Source organism: Hemibagrus wyckioides, linkage group LG12 (assembly GCF_019097595.1).
Source record: "Hemibagrus wyckioides isolate EC202008001 linkage group LG12, SWU_Hwy_1.0, whole genome shotgun sequence".
NCBI classification, from domain to species: domain Eukaryota; kingdom Metazoa; phylum Chordata; class Actinopteri; order Siluriformes; family Bagridae; genus Hemibagrus; species Hemibagrus wyckioides.
The window spans coordinates 849,948-865,193 of record NC_080721.1 but is presented as its reverse complement, the minus strand read 5'-3'; the positions used below and the strand labels follow the sequence as shown (position 1 = coordinate 865,193).

The window sequence follows — 15,246 nt, the reverse complement described above, 5'->3', positions numbered from 1 at the left end:
TTTGGACACAGTTTTGAGATGTTCACTTAGTGTGTACTTATTTTTGTTGTCAGTTATTTAGATAATAATGTCTGTATGTTGAGTTATTTTCAGAGGACAGTAAATCTGTACTGCTATACAAGCTGCACATTGACTACTCTAAAGTATGTCCAGTTTTCATTTCTATAGTATTGTCCCTTGAGAACATATAATAAAGTGGTTGCTGAAATGTGAGGGGTGTACTCACTTTTGTGAGATACAGTATATTTGAATTTGTTTTATTAATTAATTTATATTTATTTTTTATTTAACAAAGACGAAAAACTTTCACTGTCCTGAAAACCTTGTGGCAAATTTCACCAGTCACATTAACATGATCACGCCCAGACATTAACAAGGTTTATGAAGACACAGAAAACCTATGCCCAGAGCACAACCTAGTGGTTAATTTACAGACTGTAATTCTGATAAGAGCGTTTTCCAACAAAGCTTGAGTTTGTAGGGAAAAAATACTGACAAGTATATTTTAGTTAACAGATGTCCTGCATTCCTGTGTGACTGTCTCTCTGTTTACCTAGCTATTTTATATTCATAAATTCCAAACAAAGTAAGAATTATATTTTGCAGTTATTATTGTCTCCATTGTTAGTTACCACACTTGTGGTTATTGAAAGAGATTAGTGGTCACAGCATTCTTTCTTTCTCTTCACTATAAATGTCTGTATTCTGGGTGTAATGACCAAATCGATAGAAGGAAGCAGTTGTCTAAAAAAAAAAACTACACCTAGAGTTGGGTACCACCCAAAAAAACCTTTTCATTTACAGTCATTGCCATGGCTACAACTTTGTGTTTCATCGTGGAACATACTAACAAAACAGACAAAACAGACAAACTAATGATAATACAGTCTGATAATACATACAGCCTGTTATAGGAATAGTAAATAGACTTAAATAGAGGAGTGGAAGTGATTACAAAACTAGGTGCAGGTGTGCTAGATTAATATTCGGGTGATTGGGTGCGTTGGTTGGTGAGGGAGTCTGGTATACCCGTGACAATATCTGCCTTGTCATTTGCCAGTTATTTTTAAAGCCAAAGTTTGCCAAGGTTACTAGATTTTGGAGCAACACTCCAAAATCTAGTGGAAAGCCTACCCAGAAGAGCGGAGGTTATTATAGCAGCAAAGGGAAAGTACAACTGGAATGGAATGTTCAAAAACACCTGAATGTGATGTTCAGGTGATGGCCACAAACTTTTGAACATATAGTGTATTTCACAGACAGAAAGACAAGATTCAGGTTGGGCTGTTTCCTGACTAATTAAGAGTGTGTTTAAATTGTATTTGCTGAATACAGAACCCAAGGCAGTCATAGACATTATAAGCGGGTGGAAAATTCTTCAAAAGAATTAGCATGGTTCCACACAGCATAAATGAATGTGTACACATGCTGTACATTTGAATTAAAACAAAACAAAACAGAACAAAAAAAAAAAAACAGCAAATGGCCCAAAATGTCGATTCCATGCAAATACAGACCGCTTTAGAGTGTCAAAAATATGTAAACAGAAACACTTGCCAGTATTCTTTATTAGGGAGCCAAGCACAGAATATGAATAGGCGTCATTTACAGACTATATTGTTTATTATTAATATCATTCTAATTGTTCTACAGTTATTTTGAACATTGCAGTTAAAAGCAGAACAGCATTCTTTCATGTCCAATTACTAGCCTTATCTATCTCACATGTAAATATTTTATTCAACTGATCTCAATGTCATATTCAGACCTATGTACAGTTTTTTAATCTCAGCTGCTTTACTTGATTATTGTTACATCACATCATTTGTTTGTGCTCCTTTTATCTTCAGTGAACAAAAAAGGTAAAGAGGGGAAAATTATGTGGTTTAAATAACACACTGTAGGATTTGTATGGGAAACAAAGTTGATTGCACATAATGGCATCCTTGGGTTTATTTTGGTCACTGTTTGTGAATGACGCAGACACCATCAGACCAGAGACAGATACATTTGCTGCTGTCATACATAAGGAGGGACAGTGTAATTGTTAGTGCAGCCTATATTTGTGTGGGAGCACAGATAACGGTACTAAGAGGGAAATAAGAAGGACATCCTGCTTGGCCTTTCACCTCCTACACTTCCCATAAAAACACTTTTGCCACAGCCCTGTTCAGTTCAACATCTCATAGAACACATGGCTTATTCAGTGTCATACAATGAGTCATAAAGGTCTCATGACATTTTACCAACAGAAACTCACTGTTTTGCTATAACAGACACAGGAGGAAGCTGAGTTTCTATGTGCAGCAGGGTTTATTACCAAAAACAGACAGACATTTGAACCATGAAGTATGTAACAGGTAATATTTACAACAGTTAAACATTAAGCAATTCAGTAGAAAAGCAACCTATTAATGTAGTCTACACAGTATGCAGTATAGACATGGCAAAAAAATACAATAAACGTAACTCAAACAGCTGCTCAGATTGGCAAGACCTCACAATGGTTTTAATGGAAAGAGTGATTTTTTTTTCATGTTCAGCCCAGAAAGGTAACAGTTTCAATCCTGTTCCTCCTGTTCTTCCTCATTTACTTGTTCAGGCATCCTACCTTCTTTTTGTTGCACGCATATAAATAAAAGACTGCAGTAAGCTTGATGGGAGTCTCTGCTTTCTATGGTCAGTGAGTGTTAGGAAAGGGTGTTCATCGCACTCCAGTTACTGCCTCTACTCTTCAAGAATTTGACTTGATAAACTTTGATGCCTTTCAACTCCCAATTTCATATGTCATAATTTAATCCTCCTCTATCGGTTGGGCCACTCAAGAATCCTTACAGCGCTTGGATGTTTCTAGGTTAGGCCCAAATGGTCTCTACTTGCTCTTCGGTCTTGTAAATCATTGTGCATCTAGAATGTTTTAGTGAATACTAAGGCATTTTCAGATTTTCCAACTTTTATTGGAACAATTATTGGTGCTTGCAAAGCCTGGTAAGGACCTGATTTGTCTGTTCACATTTTCTTGTACAAAACAATGAGAACTCACAGAGCAGTTTAAGAATTTGTGGAGTGTCTTGTTTACAAAGGCCTGTGAAACAAGTGGTGGGACATTGAGCAGTCCATTAGTTATAACCATACCATACCAGTATCCTGACATGATGATGATCTCTAGTTTTCACTCGTCAACTCTCTGATCTGAAAGACATTGTATTTATTGTCCAAGTTTATTTTAGTAAAATGATGTGCACTTTGTTCTCACTCAATTGCTGATATTAGAGGAAGTAAGAACTGTCTGTATTTTATAGAGACAACATTTAGGCCTCTTTTATTGATAAAGAAGCCTGTTGATGCCAGAGAATTGAATGGATGAATGCACTCCAGGGACATGTTTTTAAACAAGATGTTACAAGAAGGGGTGTGAAGGTAGTAATGCTTTTGTCCACAATATATGCGGAGACATTTGAGTATTGGGAGTAATATATCTTTAGATGACAAAATAACAATAGTGCGCCTCCCTCTTGTTGGGTTCAACATTGCTATCAACAGTAAATGAGATTTGAGTTGAACTGAAGATACCTGGCCCTTAATAAATGATCTGTTTAGGTAGAAAGCTGAATTAACTGGTTGTCCTTTAACTGTTAATCCTGTTTTTTAAATAATTTTATTAGACACATAAATATGATTCAGTTCAATTCAATTTTATTTGTATAGCGCTTTTAACAAAGAGCACTGTCTCAAAGCAGCTTTACATGAGAAACAACATAAGAAAACAACAAACATATAAACAGACAGACAGACAGTCCTAGATGTTATCCCAAGTGAGCAAGCCTGAGGTGACTGAGGCGACTGTGGCAAGGAAAAACTCCCTTAGATGGTATGAGGAAGAAACCTTGAGAGGAACCAGACTCAAAAGGGAACCCATCCTCATTTGGGTGGCAATTGTGTGATGTTGATACAACATGTGTAGAACGATGTGATATTAATGATAAATCAATAAGGAGGTTGTTGTCCACAGCGCTGCTTTGAATATCCCAATCCTCACAAGCAGAACCCGGCTGGAGCTGGTCCATCTCCGGATGCCACTGGAGCCGGCACAGTCTCTGTATGCCTCGGGATGGGTAGAAGAAGGGAAACAATGGAACAGCATTAGCGTAGCTGATGTTCATAATATTAGCAGCACTAGATGATAATGTGTATTTAATCAGATGTACTGGAGTACAAGGTTATGGGATGTGTTAGATGTATGCCAGGCTGAAGAGATAAGTCTTTAGTCTACATTTAAACTGGGAGACTGTGTCTGAGCCCCGAACACTGTCAGGAAGACTATTCCAAAGTTTAGGAGCTAAATACGAAAACGCTCTACCCCCTTTTTGTGGACTTTAATATTCTGGGAACTACTAGAAGTACAGAATTTTGTGATCTTAAGGAGCGTGGTGGATTGTAACGTGTTAGAAGACTGGCTAGATATGTGGGAGCTAAACCATTTAGAGCCTTGAACATAATTAGTGCTAATTTATAGTCAATTCTAAGTTTAACAGGTAGCCAGTGCAGGGATGATGTCATGACAATGTTAATTGGAGAAATTAGCTCCCATGATTGACAGAAATTTGGAGCAACATGAGCTGTTCCTCTTTTAAATCAGGTTGTGTGGAGAGATTGCGCTGCTGCTTTGCCTGGTGAGGTGTACTGCATCCTCTGCTGGCTTAGTGGTGGGTGGTGCTCCAAAGAACTCTAATCAACTGGGGGATGTCTTGTCAAACTTGTTTCATGACTTGGGTTGTGCGTTACAGGGGGGCTGTTGTCAAGTTGTCATTTGACTTCATTACCCATTGCCCCCTGCATGTCACATTATCTTGTCACATATCGCACTTAGCACTCACCCTCACCCCTACATACACTATATTGCCAAAAGTATTCGCTCACCCATCCAAATAATCAGAATCAGGTGTTCCACAGGTGTATAAAATCAAGCACCTAGGCATGCAGACTGTTTTTACAAACATTTGTGAAAGAATGGGTCGCTCTCAGGAGCTCAGTGAATTCCAGCGTGGAACTGTGATAGGATGCCACCTGTGCAACAAATCCAGTCGTGAAATTTCCTCGCTCCTAAATATTCCACAGTCAACTGTCAGCTGTATTATAAGAACGTGGAAGTGTTTGGGAACGACAGCAACTCAGCCACGAAGTGGTAGGCCACGTAAACTGACGGAGCGGGGTCAGCGGATGCTGAGGCGCATAGTGCGAAGAGGTCGCCAACTTTCTGCAGAGTCAATCGCTACAGACCTCCAAACTTCATGTGGCCTTCAGATTAGCTCAAGAACAGTGCGCAGAGAACTTCATGGAATGGGTTTCCATGGCCGAGCAGCTGCATCCAAGCCATACATCACCAAGTGCAATGCAAAGCGTCGGATGCAGTGGTGTAAAGCACGCCGCCACTGGACTCTAGAGCAGTGGAGACGCGTTCTCTGGAGGGACGAATCGCGCTTCTCCATCTGGCAATCTGATGGACGAGTCTGGGTTTGGCGGTTGCCAGGAGAACGGTACTTGTCTGACTGCATTGTGCCAAGTGTAAAGTTTGGTGGAGGGGGGATTATGGTGTGGGGTTGTCTTTCAGGAGCTGGGCTTGGCCCCTTAGTTCCAGTGAAAGGAACTCTGAATGCTTCAGCATACCAAGACATTTTGGACAATTCCATGCTCCCAACTTTGTGGGAACAGTTTGGAGCTGGCCCCTTCCTCTTCCAACATGACTGTGCACCAGTGACCAAAGCAAGGTCCATAAAGACATGGATGACAGAGTCTGGTGTGGAGGAACTTGACTGGCCTGCACAGAGTCCTGACCTCAACCCGATAGAACACCTTTGGGATGAATTAGAGCGGAGACTGAGAGCCAGGCCTTCTCGTCCAACATCAGTGTGTGACCTCACAAATGCGCTTCTGGAAGAATGGTCAAAAATTCCCATAAACACACTCCTAAACCTTGTGGACAGCCTTCCCAGAAGAGTTGAAGCTGTTATAGCTGCAAAGGGTGGACCGACGTTATATTGAACCCTATGGATTAGGAATGGGATGTCACTTAAGTTCATATGCGAGTCAAGGCAGGTGAGCAAATACTTTTGGCAATATAGTGTAAGTTCTGGTCTCTGTGTACTTCACCGTCATGCTTCTCGATTCACCGTCATGCTGTTTACGATAGTATAGTTCCTAGTCTGCAAATGATTGTTCTAATGGTGACTTGGCTGATCAGAAATGATATTACAGTACTAAGGATATTTCGTAGACTTGAATATTACAGTAGACAGCAATATAACAGTACTAGTGATATATTGTAGACATAAATCTTATGAGATTTATATATGCTCCTAACAGGTAGTTCAAGTTGACTCCATATAAGTCTACTGTTGGATGTAAAGCCCAGAACTCTGTGACGTGTAGCAGGCTATCATCAAAACACAAAAAGGCTTGCTGAACACACCAGGTTAAGGTACACTGTGAACCAGAAGTGAACTGGAAAGCAGAAGCTGTCTCAAAAGGTAATTTTTTTTGGATTTTAAATTCTACTGGCAGAAAGGGGCAATGTCTGTACCTGGTATGACCCTTGCATAAATAAATACCAAAAGTGGGTTATATGTAGTTTCAAGAGATATAATTAAAAAAAAAAAAATAATAATAATTTCAGCATGTTTTAAAGTGGGAATGTTCTAGAGATCAGTCTCTGTTCATTTGAATATAGTTATGAATATTATGCATAAGGTGGCACGGTGTCTTAGCGGTTAGCACATTCGCCTCACACCTCCAGTGTCCTGGGTTTGAGTCTCACTCTCGATCTCGTTCACTGTGTGTGTGTGTGTGTGTGTGTGTGTGTGTGTGGAGTTGCATGTTCTCCCTGTGGTTGGTGGGTTTCCTCTGGGTGCTCCAGTTTCCTCCCACAGTCCAAAGACATCCTTCTAGGCTGATTGGAGTCTCTAAATTGCCCATAGTGTGTGTGTGTGTGTGCCATGCGATGGGTTGGCACTCCGTCCAGGGTGTATCCTGCCTTGATGCCCGATGACGCCTGAGAAGCCAGGGCGTCCCCTGTCCAGTAGATTGGATAAGCGGTACAGACAATGAAATGAAATATTATGCATAATGTACAGTCACTAGACAATGCCCTTTTAGATTCCAAATTCCTTATAATTTTCCATCGCATTAATAAAAACAATAAGGGGAATGAAGTGAGCAGTCAACAAGCAAAGCAGAATATAAAGGAGCTTAACATGTGAAAGAATCAAAGAAGTCCCTATATCCCTTTACATACGTCTCTAACCATGTTACTGAAAATATGCTACTGGACTTCTCTAAATGTTAACTATTGAGGTACTAAAAATGTTATAGCAGAAAACATAGTTATAGTTTAAAAAAAAGGTTAAAATATAATTAAAAAAAATTAAAAATAACTAAAAATAACCCATAATTATTGCATTTGTTTTATTATATAAATTGTTCCTGAAGGATCCTGAAAGATGACAATCATTCTAAACTGTATATTCTTTTCAAATGAATGGACAACTTTCCCTATGATTCTGTTAGCCTAGAAGAATTTTTGATGGAACAATGGCATGACTTTGTAAGGAGAGCTTTATATCCCTTGTCAAAAGTTCAGTTCAGATCTTGTCAAACAAGCAGTGAAGCTCTGGCTTTAGACCAATGTGTTTAATGACTTGTTTTGCTCTCTGCATTTGTACAATGTGTTCAAGGTCAAACATTGTTGACTCTTTGCTCTAGTCCTGACCTGAGAGTTGTGCATCTGGTAACGAGGCCATCGAGGGAACTGACATAATGAGAATACTCAAGGTGACAACAAGGTGACAGTTATCCTAGAATAACACTGGCTGATTTGCTTGCTAGAATAGTAATATTTTTTGTATGCATAGAAGGGGTGGGGGGTGGGGGTGGGGGTCTTTGGAGTGAAGACACAAGGGACAAACAGGTCATGCATCTGTAAGCTAGGGCTTAGAAAAAAAGGCTTTGTCAAGAGTCTGTTTTTGGTAAATGTCTGGAGAGCATGTCACCGCCTGAGATATGTTTCAGTACTTGCATTACATTCTGTAGAACTACAAATAGATTTTCTAGTCTTAATAACAGCTTCAGTGGTTGGAAGAAGTGACGTATTCTTCCAAACTCTTCCAGACTCACACAACATTGCTGTTGTTAACTCATACATAGATGTTGTAGCTTTTTGATACACAGTCTAAAAGGAAACAATTTCAAAATGCAAAAATGCAAAAATTCCTGTCTGTCTATCTCTCAACCAGTATCATTCAGGATAGGCTCCAGATCACCACTGACACTGAGCACAATAAAGTGAGCTGGGATGTATATTCTTGTCTCACATCCATTGTTCCTTGGATTTTCTCCATATCCACTGCGACCCTGGCCCAGGACACAGACAGTGAGTGAGTGAAAGAGTGAAGTCTGTAGAAGTAATTTATGACTAATGGTAATTATTATTTAATAGCTACTGTAAAATACAGAAAATCAATAAAGTCTAAAGAACATACATTTGTGGAATCAACATTGTGGAATCCTGACAAAGAAAATAATACTGGCACTCTCAGTGAAATTAGTCATGGAGCCTGAAAACCCTGGAAGAATTCCTTTCTGTGTGAAAATGAAATTCTTGGTCATTGTACAAATATTTTCTTTTTTTGGTGGTGAAATAAATCGCAGGTGCAAAATAGAAAAGAGTGTAGTGTTTTCTCAGTATTTGGCTTATATTTAAAGTTCATGCCTAGCCAGATGGCAGGTAGGGTGGTGCGGCAACTCCACACCACGGGCCAAATCAAATAACATGGGCTGCAGCTTTCCGCTTCCACAGGCCATGTGCTTTCCCCAACGGAAACAATGCTGGTTTGAAAGCTCCTAAGATTCCTTCCACCTTCCCAGCAGAAATGACAGGAATTCTCAGTGATTAAAAAGAACAATATTATGTTTTATAGGTTAAGAATGAAAAAAATTGATAGACCTCTTTAAAAGAAGTTGTATATGCCACACAATTCAAACACACAATAGTGAATAAAGGGACCAGTTTATAACATTCAGAAGTGCAGTGGACCCAGTCTGGTCCATAAATCTAATTACAGTGTTCATAAATTTGCCTCTGTACACCACCACAATGGATTTGAAATAAAATAATAATAAAATGTATTTGAAGTGTAGACTTTCAGCTTTAATTCAAGGGGTTTATTGAAACTATTGCATTAACCCATTTTTTGCTTGGTCTCTTCATTTCCTCAGGCTTAAAAATAACTGGACAGTTGACTAATACGCAGTTTCATGTCTACAGTTGTGGTGTTGTTATTTGGGTGTGGCAAACAGAGGCAAACATGAAAATTGTGACAGCGTCCTGAACATTTTACATTATTACAAGGAACATAAAAAAATATATTTCTGTGCTGTGGTCAAATCTTAAGACTAACTAAATGTTCCTTTCTGTTTACAGGGAAAAAAAAGACAAGCCAACTCCACAAAATATCTGGCCCCTTCAAAAACTTCCTCCAGAGGAAGCCATGGGATTTTTATATAACAATGTAGGAAATGAGTGGGTGTACTAATGTGGTTAACCAATGTTTATATGAGATTTCAAATGAAATTTCAATTCTGAGAACCACCAGTGGCTTTGAGTACTATGTTTCATCTCTAAAACATAGCACAGAGATGTTAAGTACTACACTGACAAACACTCTAAATCAGTTCTCCCTCTAACATCCACCTTCTGTACAAGTGTTAGAGTAGTCCCTGGCAGACTCTGATGCTCTGTAAATGGTACTATATCTTTGGCATTTACTGCCTCAATATCAGCTTATTTTTCTCAGATAGCAGTCTCCATATATTGACTCACATATTTGACTCATGTCAAATATACATGGCTCTTGAAACTTTTAACCAAGAAGCTGCCAAAGAATTTACCCAGTGTGAGACGAGCAAAGAAGAGGTCCAGGTCACTTAAGTAGGGAGGATTATCACAATGATAATGTAAAATGCACAACACATAGTGAAACATCTGTATCTGATAATACATGCAAAATAATCCAACACACAGAACATTTGCACAGTACAATTACAATTTCTTATTTATTTTCTCTTGATGTAAGAATGTGTCTTCTTGCCAGAAAGCAGAAGAGTTGTTGATCCTGTAATCAGAGCTCCGTTCAAACCTATGAGCATATTAATAAAAAGAAAGTGTGAGGTTAAAGGATTGATTACTGTGCACTTTTCACACCCAATAAACCTCCATGCACTTCCACCACAATTATACATAGTAGTTTAGAAAAGCAGATATAACTATGCAGTTCTATTTCCTATTCACTCAAAGACTAGGTCATGCCAATGTAACCTAATGGAAAGACTGACTAGTTTGGGAAGTTTGTGAATCTAACAGTGTTTAAGAGCCAGTGGAATTTTATGTGTCCCATTTTTAACCTGCACATCTGGCCTAGTGGATAGAGGAGTGGATCAGGAATTTTGGGGTTCAAATGTCATGCATCACTTCATCCATGTCAAATGTCATTCAAGATTTGACATACAGTATAACAAACAGCAACAATGACAAACAGAACAGAAGCTGTCATTAAACCTGTAAAATAGTCAATTTAGAGGTAGATAAGCTCTGGATATCGGTGTCTCCCAAATGCTGTAATTGTAGAAGTGTGTTTAAAAAAATATTGAGAATATCCACATGGTTCTGGTCATGTTGTTTATTTTTTACTAAGTGTCCAGTTTTGTGGCTGTAGTTTGCAGTAGTAGAGCAACCTACTTGTGTTAAAATACAGTATTACAAAACATTATCGCTCACATAACCAAAAGAGACTTTTAAAGAAACTGATTTAAATAAACATGATAGCAGAGGTCAGAACAGCCTTTGTTTTAATGTGTTTATATTGGGAGTGAAGAGATGGATAGATAGATGACAGTACATTTTGAAAAAAACATCCTTCAATAGCTATGCAAAGTATCATAGCTATCATCTATTTCATGTTTTTTGCTATTATAACAACTATAATTCCTTCATTTTTCTTCTGCTTTTTCTTTGGGGTTGTGGTGTCAACAGGCTGAGCAGATCTCCAGCCATAGACTCCAGAACCTCTTGCGAGACCTTTAGACTTTTTCAAGCCATCTGGGAGTCCCTGGTTTGCCCTGGAGTGTCCGTTTGGTGGGACGTGCCAGATATATTAAATTATTATGATATTATTAATGTGCTAGCAGGGCTAGGCCTTTCAAAGATACAAATATATTAATTTAAAGGCAAATTTTTGACATCCTCCTCAGATTATTTGCCATACATGACTCTACATGGATTATTTTATGGAAGCAACAGCACCACCATCGGTCATGATAAACTCGAGGTCTCCCACTACAACCTTCACACGTTTTGTCATCTTGGAGCTCACCTTGTACACAGGGGCACTGTCTGGAACAGGTTTTGACCTCTTAATTCCGATGAAGGAAATCTGTAATACTGCAGCATACAAAGACATTCTATACAACTGTGTGCTTCCAACATGGTGGTAACATTTTGGAGAAGGAACACACACAAGCGTATGATAGTCGGGTGTCCACATACTTCTGGCCACATGGTGTAACTATTAATACAATAAAAGTCTTAACAAAAGCCTTAATATTGATAATATTGTTACATTATAGTACTTACAAGTAGGCCAAGGGTTAAAGGAGGCAGGGGGAGGGGGCGTGGTGATGTGGGCGGGACAGCTCCTCGTCCGCGTGGTTTAGGAGGAATCAGCTGATAGGAGCTCGCGCAAGCCGCAGCTTTTTTTCCTTTTTAAACAGCTGCACGTTGACCGTGTGTGTGCACGCGCGCAGGGGCAGAGGCATGCTAATAACTCCGGGTTTCAGCAGACTGTGCTCATTTTAAGGTGAGTGACAAAACTCTACAGACGACGTGAAAGTGTGAATGATTAAAGACGGATTTGATTTATGTGTTTCGAGGCAAGCCGACAAGGTAAATAAATTAGTCGTAATTTTTTTCCTATGCTTTGGCCGTCTTAACTATAACGAGATAACTAAATTCAGTGATCTAACAGTCTCATCAGTCATTTCTACATCTCTTTGACGTTGCTATGTTTATGTTTATGTTTATGTTTATGTTTACAAACAGCCTGAAGGCATGCCAGTGTTTAATCACTGATACTCACACTGGCTCCTTTTTTCCCTCAAGAATTACAGGCATGTAGTGGTATGGGAAAACTCTTCACATGATACTGAACTTCTGAACTAAAATTAGTTTCTCTGTTGTAAGAGAAGTGCAGTTTTAAACTCCATTTGGAACAAGTTTTGCACGTACAGACTCCTTGAATTCAATTTAAAGGTGTGCAACTGCATTCGCAGCATTTGACAGACATCCTTAGCCAGAGCTACTGACATTTGTCTAATTTTATGTAAAGGTGCCCTTGAGGGTTCAGGGCCTTGCTCAAGGGCCCAGCAGTAGCAATTTGGCTTAGCTAAATAATCATAATCATAATCATAATCATAATCATAAAGCATAGTCATTTCTAGATGAATGTGTGGGTACCAAGCATGTTTGGTTATCTGGCTGCATGGAAAAAAAACACATTACAGACATATTTTACGTAATTCACAATTGAAGCAACAAAATATGTTTCAATGACCGGCTTAATCAGGTTACTTACTTTAAAAAAAATCAAACCACGTGATGAGGTTTGAAGCAGAGCTTATATTTGCTTGTTTGCTGGTTCTAATTCATATCATGTCCACAAATCTCGATTCGTCAACAATTCAAATGGTGTTAGTAAATCTTGAATATGGAGTTACTATGGACATGCTGCTGGGAATCATATGATTCTTGAAAAATTACATTTTGCCTTGTACAAATCCACAACTTTTATATTCAATATTTTGCAGATGGTGGCAAAATTAGAGAATGTAAATAGAAAAACTGATTCTAGTTAATACTAGGGACTAGTTAATATTTTAGATTATATTTGTTACAGATCTGTTTTTTTTCTGATACTTGAACCGACATTTTCTGATCATATTGGCTCTATACAGACACTGAATAAGAGATGGGAGTTTATCATCTTTAACAATAATACTGTATGTTCAAACAGTCAAGTCTGCATTCCCCAATGTTCCATTAGTCCTTGTGTTTTCCATTATTTACTATGCAATTTAGCTGACACTGCAAAAGGAAAGCCCCAAAAGCTTTATAAAAAGAAACTTTTTATAATATATTTTATGTGTCAAACTGTTCATGTAGTGAGATTTTGACATTTTCTATCATATGGTGTTTAACACCTTGCCTAGATACATTTGTACCTAATATACTTAAAGACATTAATGACACATTATGCATTTGTTGTAATGAACAGTTTGATCAACAATGCCATCCGTATTGGATCAGTCTTATCACTTGAAGTAAAAATCGCTTACGGCATTTAAACATTAATTTTTCTTTTTTTCTCATCACTGTTACTCTTTATGAACATTTTGAGAGAATTACTCTTATCTGTTATGATAAAGCTTACCAACAACTTGACCAAAACGTGACATTTATTCTGTCTCACATAGCTAGCAAGGTTCCATATAGTGTGACCTTTGCAGGCAAGATTCTGGTCAGATTCATCAAAAAGTAAGAGGGTTTAGAGCTACGCAACGTGGTGCCGTCTCATCCCCAGATAAGCAATGCTCACACCACCTCGCCTTCCTCGACCTTCTTCGATTGCTCCAGATGCTCACATGACCATTGTAGGTGCTGGTCAGGGTCAGCATGGACACTTTGATCGGTCTGTGGCTATCCTCCCAATAAACAACAAGCTGCTGTAAACGGTGTGTCCTGTAACATTTCTTTCATAGCCAGCATTAAATTTTGAGCAATTTGTGCTATATATCTTCTGTTGGGTTAGAACAGATAAGCTAACCATCTCTCCACACCTTCAGCAATGAGCAGAGCTGACCAGCAGCAACTGAATGCAAGATACAGATAGAAAGAATGGGATCATACATACTTCAGTTGACAAGAGACAAGAGTACAATCTAATACTAATCCTAAGAACTGGTCTTGGTACAGAAATGGAAATAAGAAAGATCCCCATTGTGTCATATTTGAGTAAGGCTTGCTCATTAAGGATAAAATAAAATAGGGATAAAATAGTTTAATAATATAATTTAACAAATTATCTTTATTTAGTTATTTAGTTCTTTTTATTATTATTATTATTATTATTTTTAATTTTTCCCTCTCCTTTCTCTTCTTTTGTAAAGCTGCTTTGAGACAGTGTCCATTGTAAAAGGCACTATACAAATAAATTGAATGGAATTGAATATATAATGTGGTGTTTGGACCATGTGGCCTTCAAATAAAACTGTCAGCTGGGAGTTACTGCAAATCCTAGTTAAGTATGTAACTGTGGTTCCACTGAAAAATCCACCAAGAACAGGCATTGTAACTGGGATCCCTCCTACCACAAATGCAGAGACCTTCAGCCAGGTCACAAAGTGAACTGTGTTGTATAGTTTAGAATACCTACTATTATAAAAAGGCCATATTTCTCTAGAAACTACTCAGAGTCTCTGCTGGATTGGCAATGGTTTTTGAAAGGGACATAGCTAGTAACATAGCATTTTATTTCACCCCTCCTAACTGCCAGAGGTGGTGCACATCACCTGGGTTGCAACATCATAAGTTAACTTTGTGGAGCATAGAGAAGTTGCACAGTGACACCCAGGTAGCAGCAGTGTAGGTGTCCTGGAGCAGTATTCATTTAAGGGTGTTTTCACACTTGGTCCTTTTCAGGTGACTGAGCACAGTTTAATGGATTTTTAGCCTCTGTACAAATCATGCTGTTCAAGATGTCTGGCTCTGCTGGAAGAGTTATGTCATGGACAGATGAGGCTTTATGCTTAATGTGGATGGGTCTCAGAGTCAGGGACTTACAGATACTGTGGGTGGATATGGTGAAAACTTTTTAAAGTGACATTAGCATTGAAGGAAAGCACATTATTTTAATAAACCTAAGATAGGAAAAATCATTCAGGGCTGGCATCAAAACAATCATAGCTTACACTTGTGCCCACACAATAGTTACCTCATAGCAGCCCTAATGAACAAAGAGGGAAATCTACTAGTACACACCAGGGAGAACCACTGATAGTGAAAGTGAGTTGATTTGTCATTGGTGAAGGGGTCAACATTTGCCTTATCAAACATTTCCCAGATCAGGGACACCAGACTTTTCA

At 38.6% G+C, this 15,246-nt stretch overlaps 2 protein-coding genes across 5 annotated transcripts in view; one reads left to right on the top strand and one right to left on the bottom strand.

Moving 5' to 3' along the window:
• Positions 1-15,246, bottom strand: part of s100u (S100 calcium binding protein U) — a 282,508-nt gene that overhangs the window by 215,631 nt on the left and 51,631 nt on the right. The gene's annotated exons all lie outside the window — the stretch shown is intronic.
• The window catches only part of grb10a (growth factor receptor-bound protein 10a), a 41,807-nt gene continuing 38,331 nt past the window's right edge, over positions 11,771-15,246 (top strand). For 2 of the 4 annotated variants that reach the window (XM_058405214.1, XM_058405211.1), the window contains exon 1: positions 11,771-11,906. The gene's annotated coding sequence lies outside the window, so the exon portion shown is untranslated. The other 2 variants (XM_058405212.1, XM_058405215.1) reach the window with 2 other exon arrangements.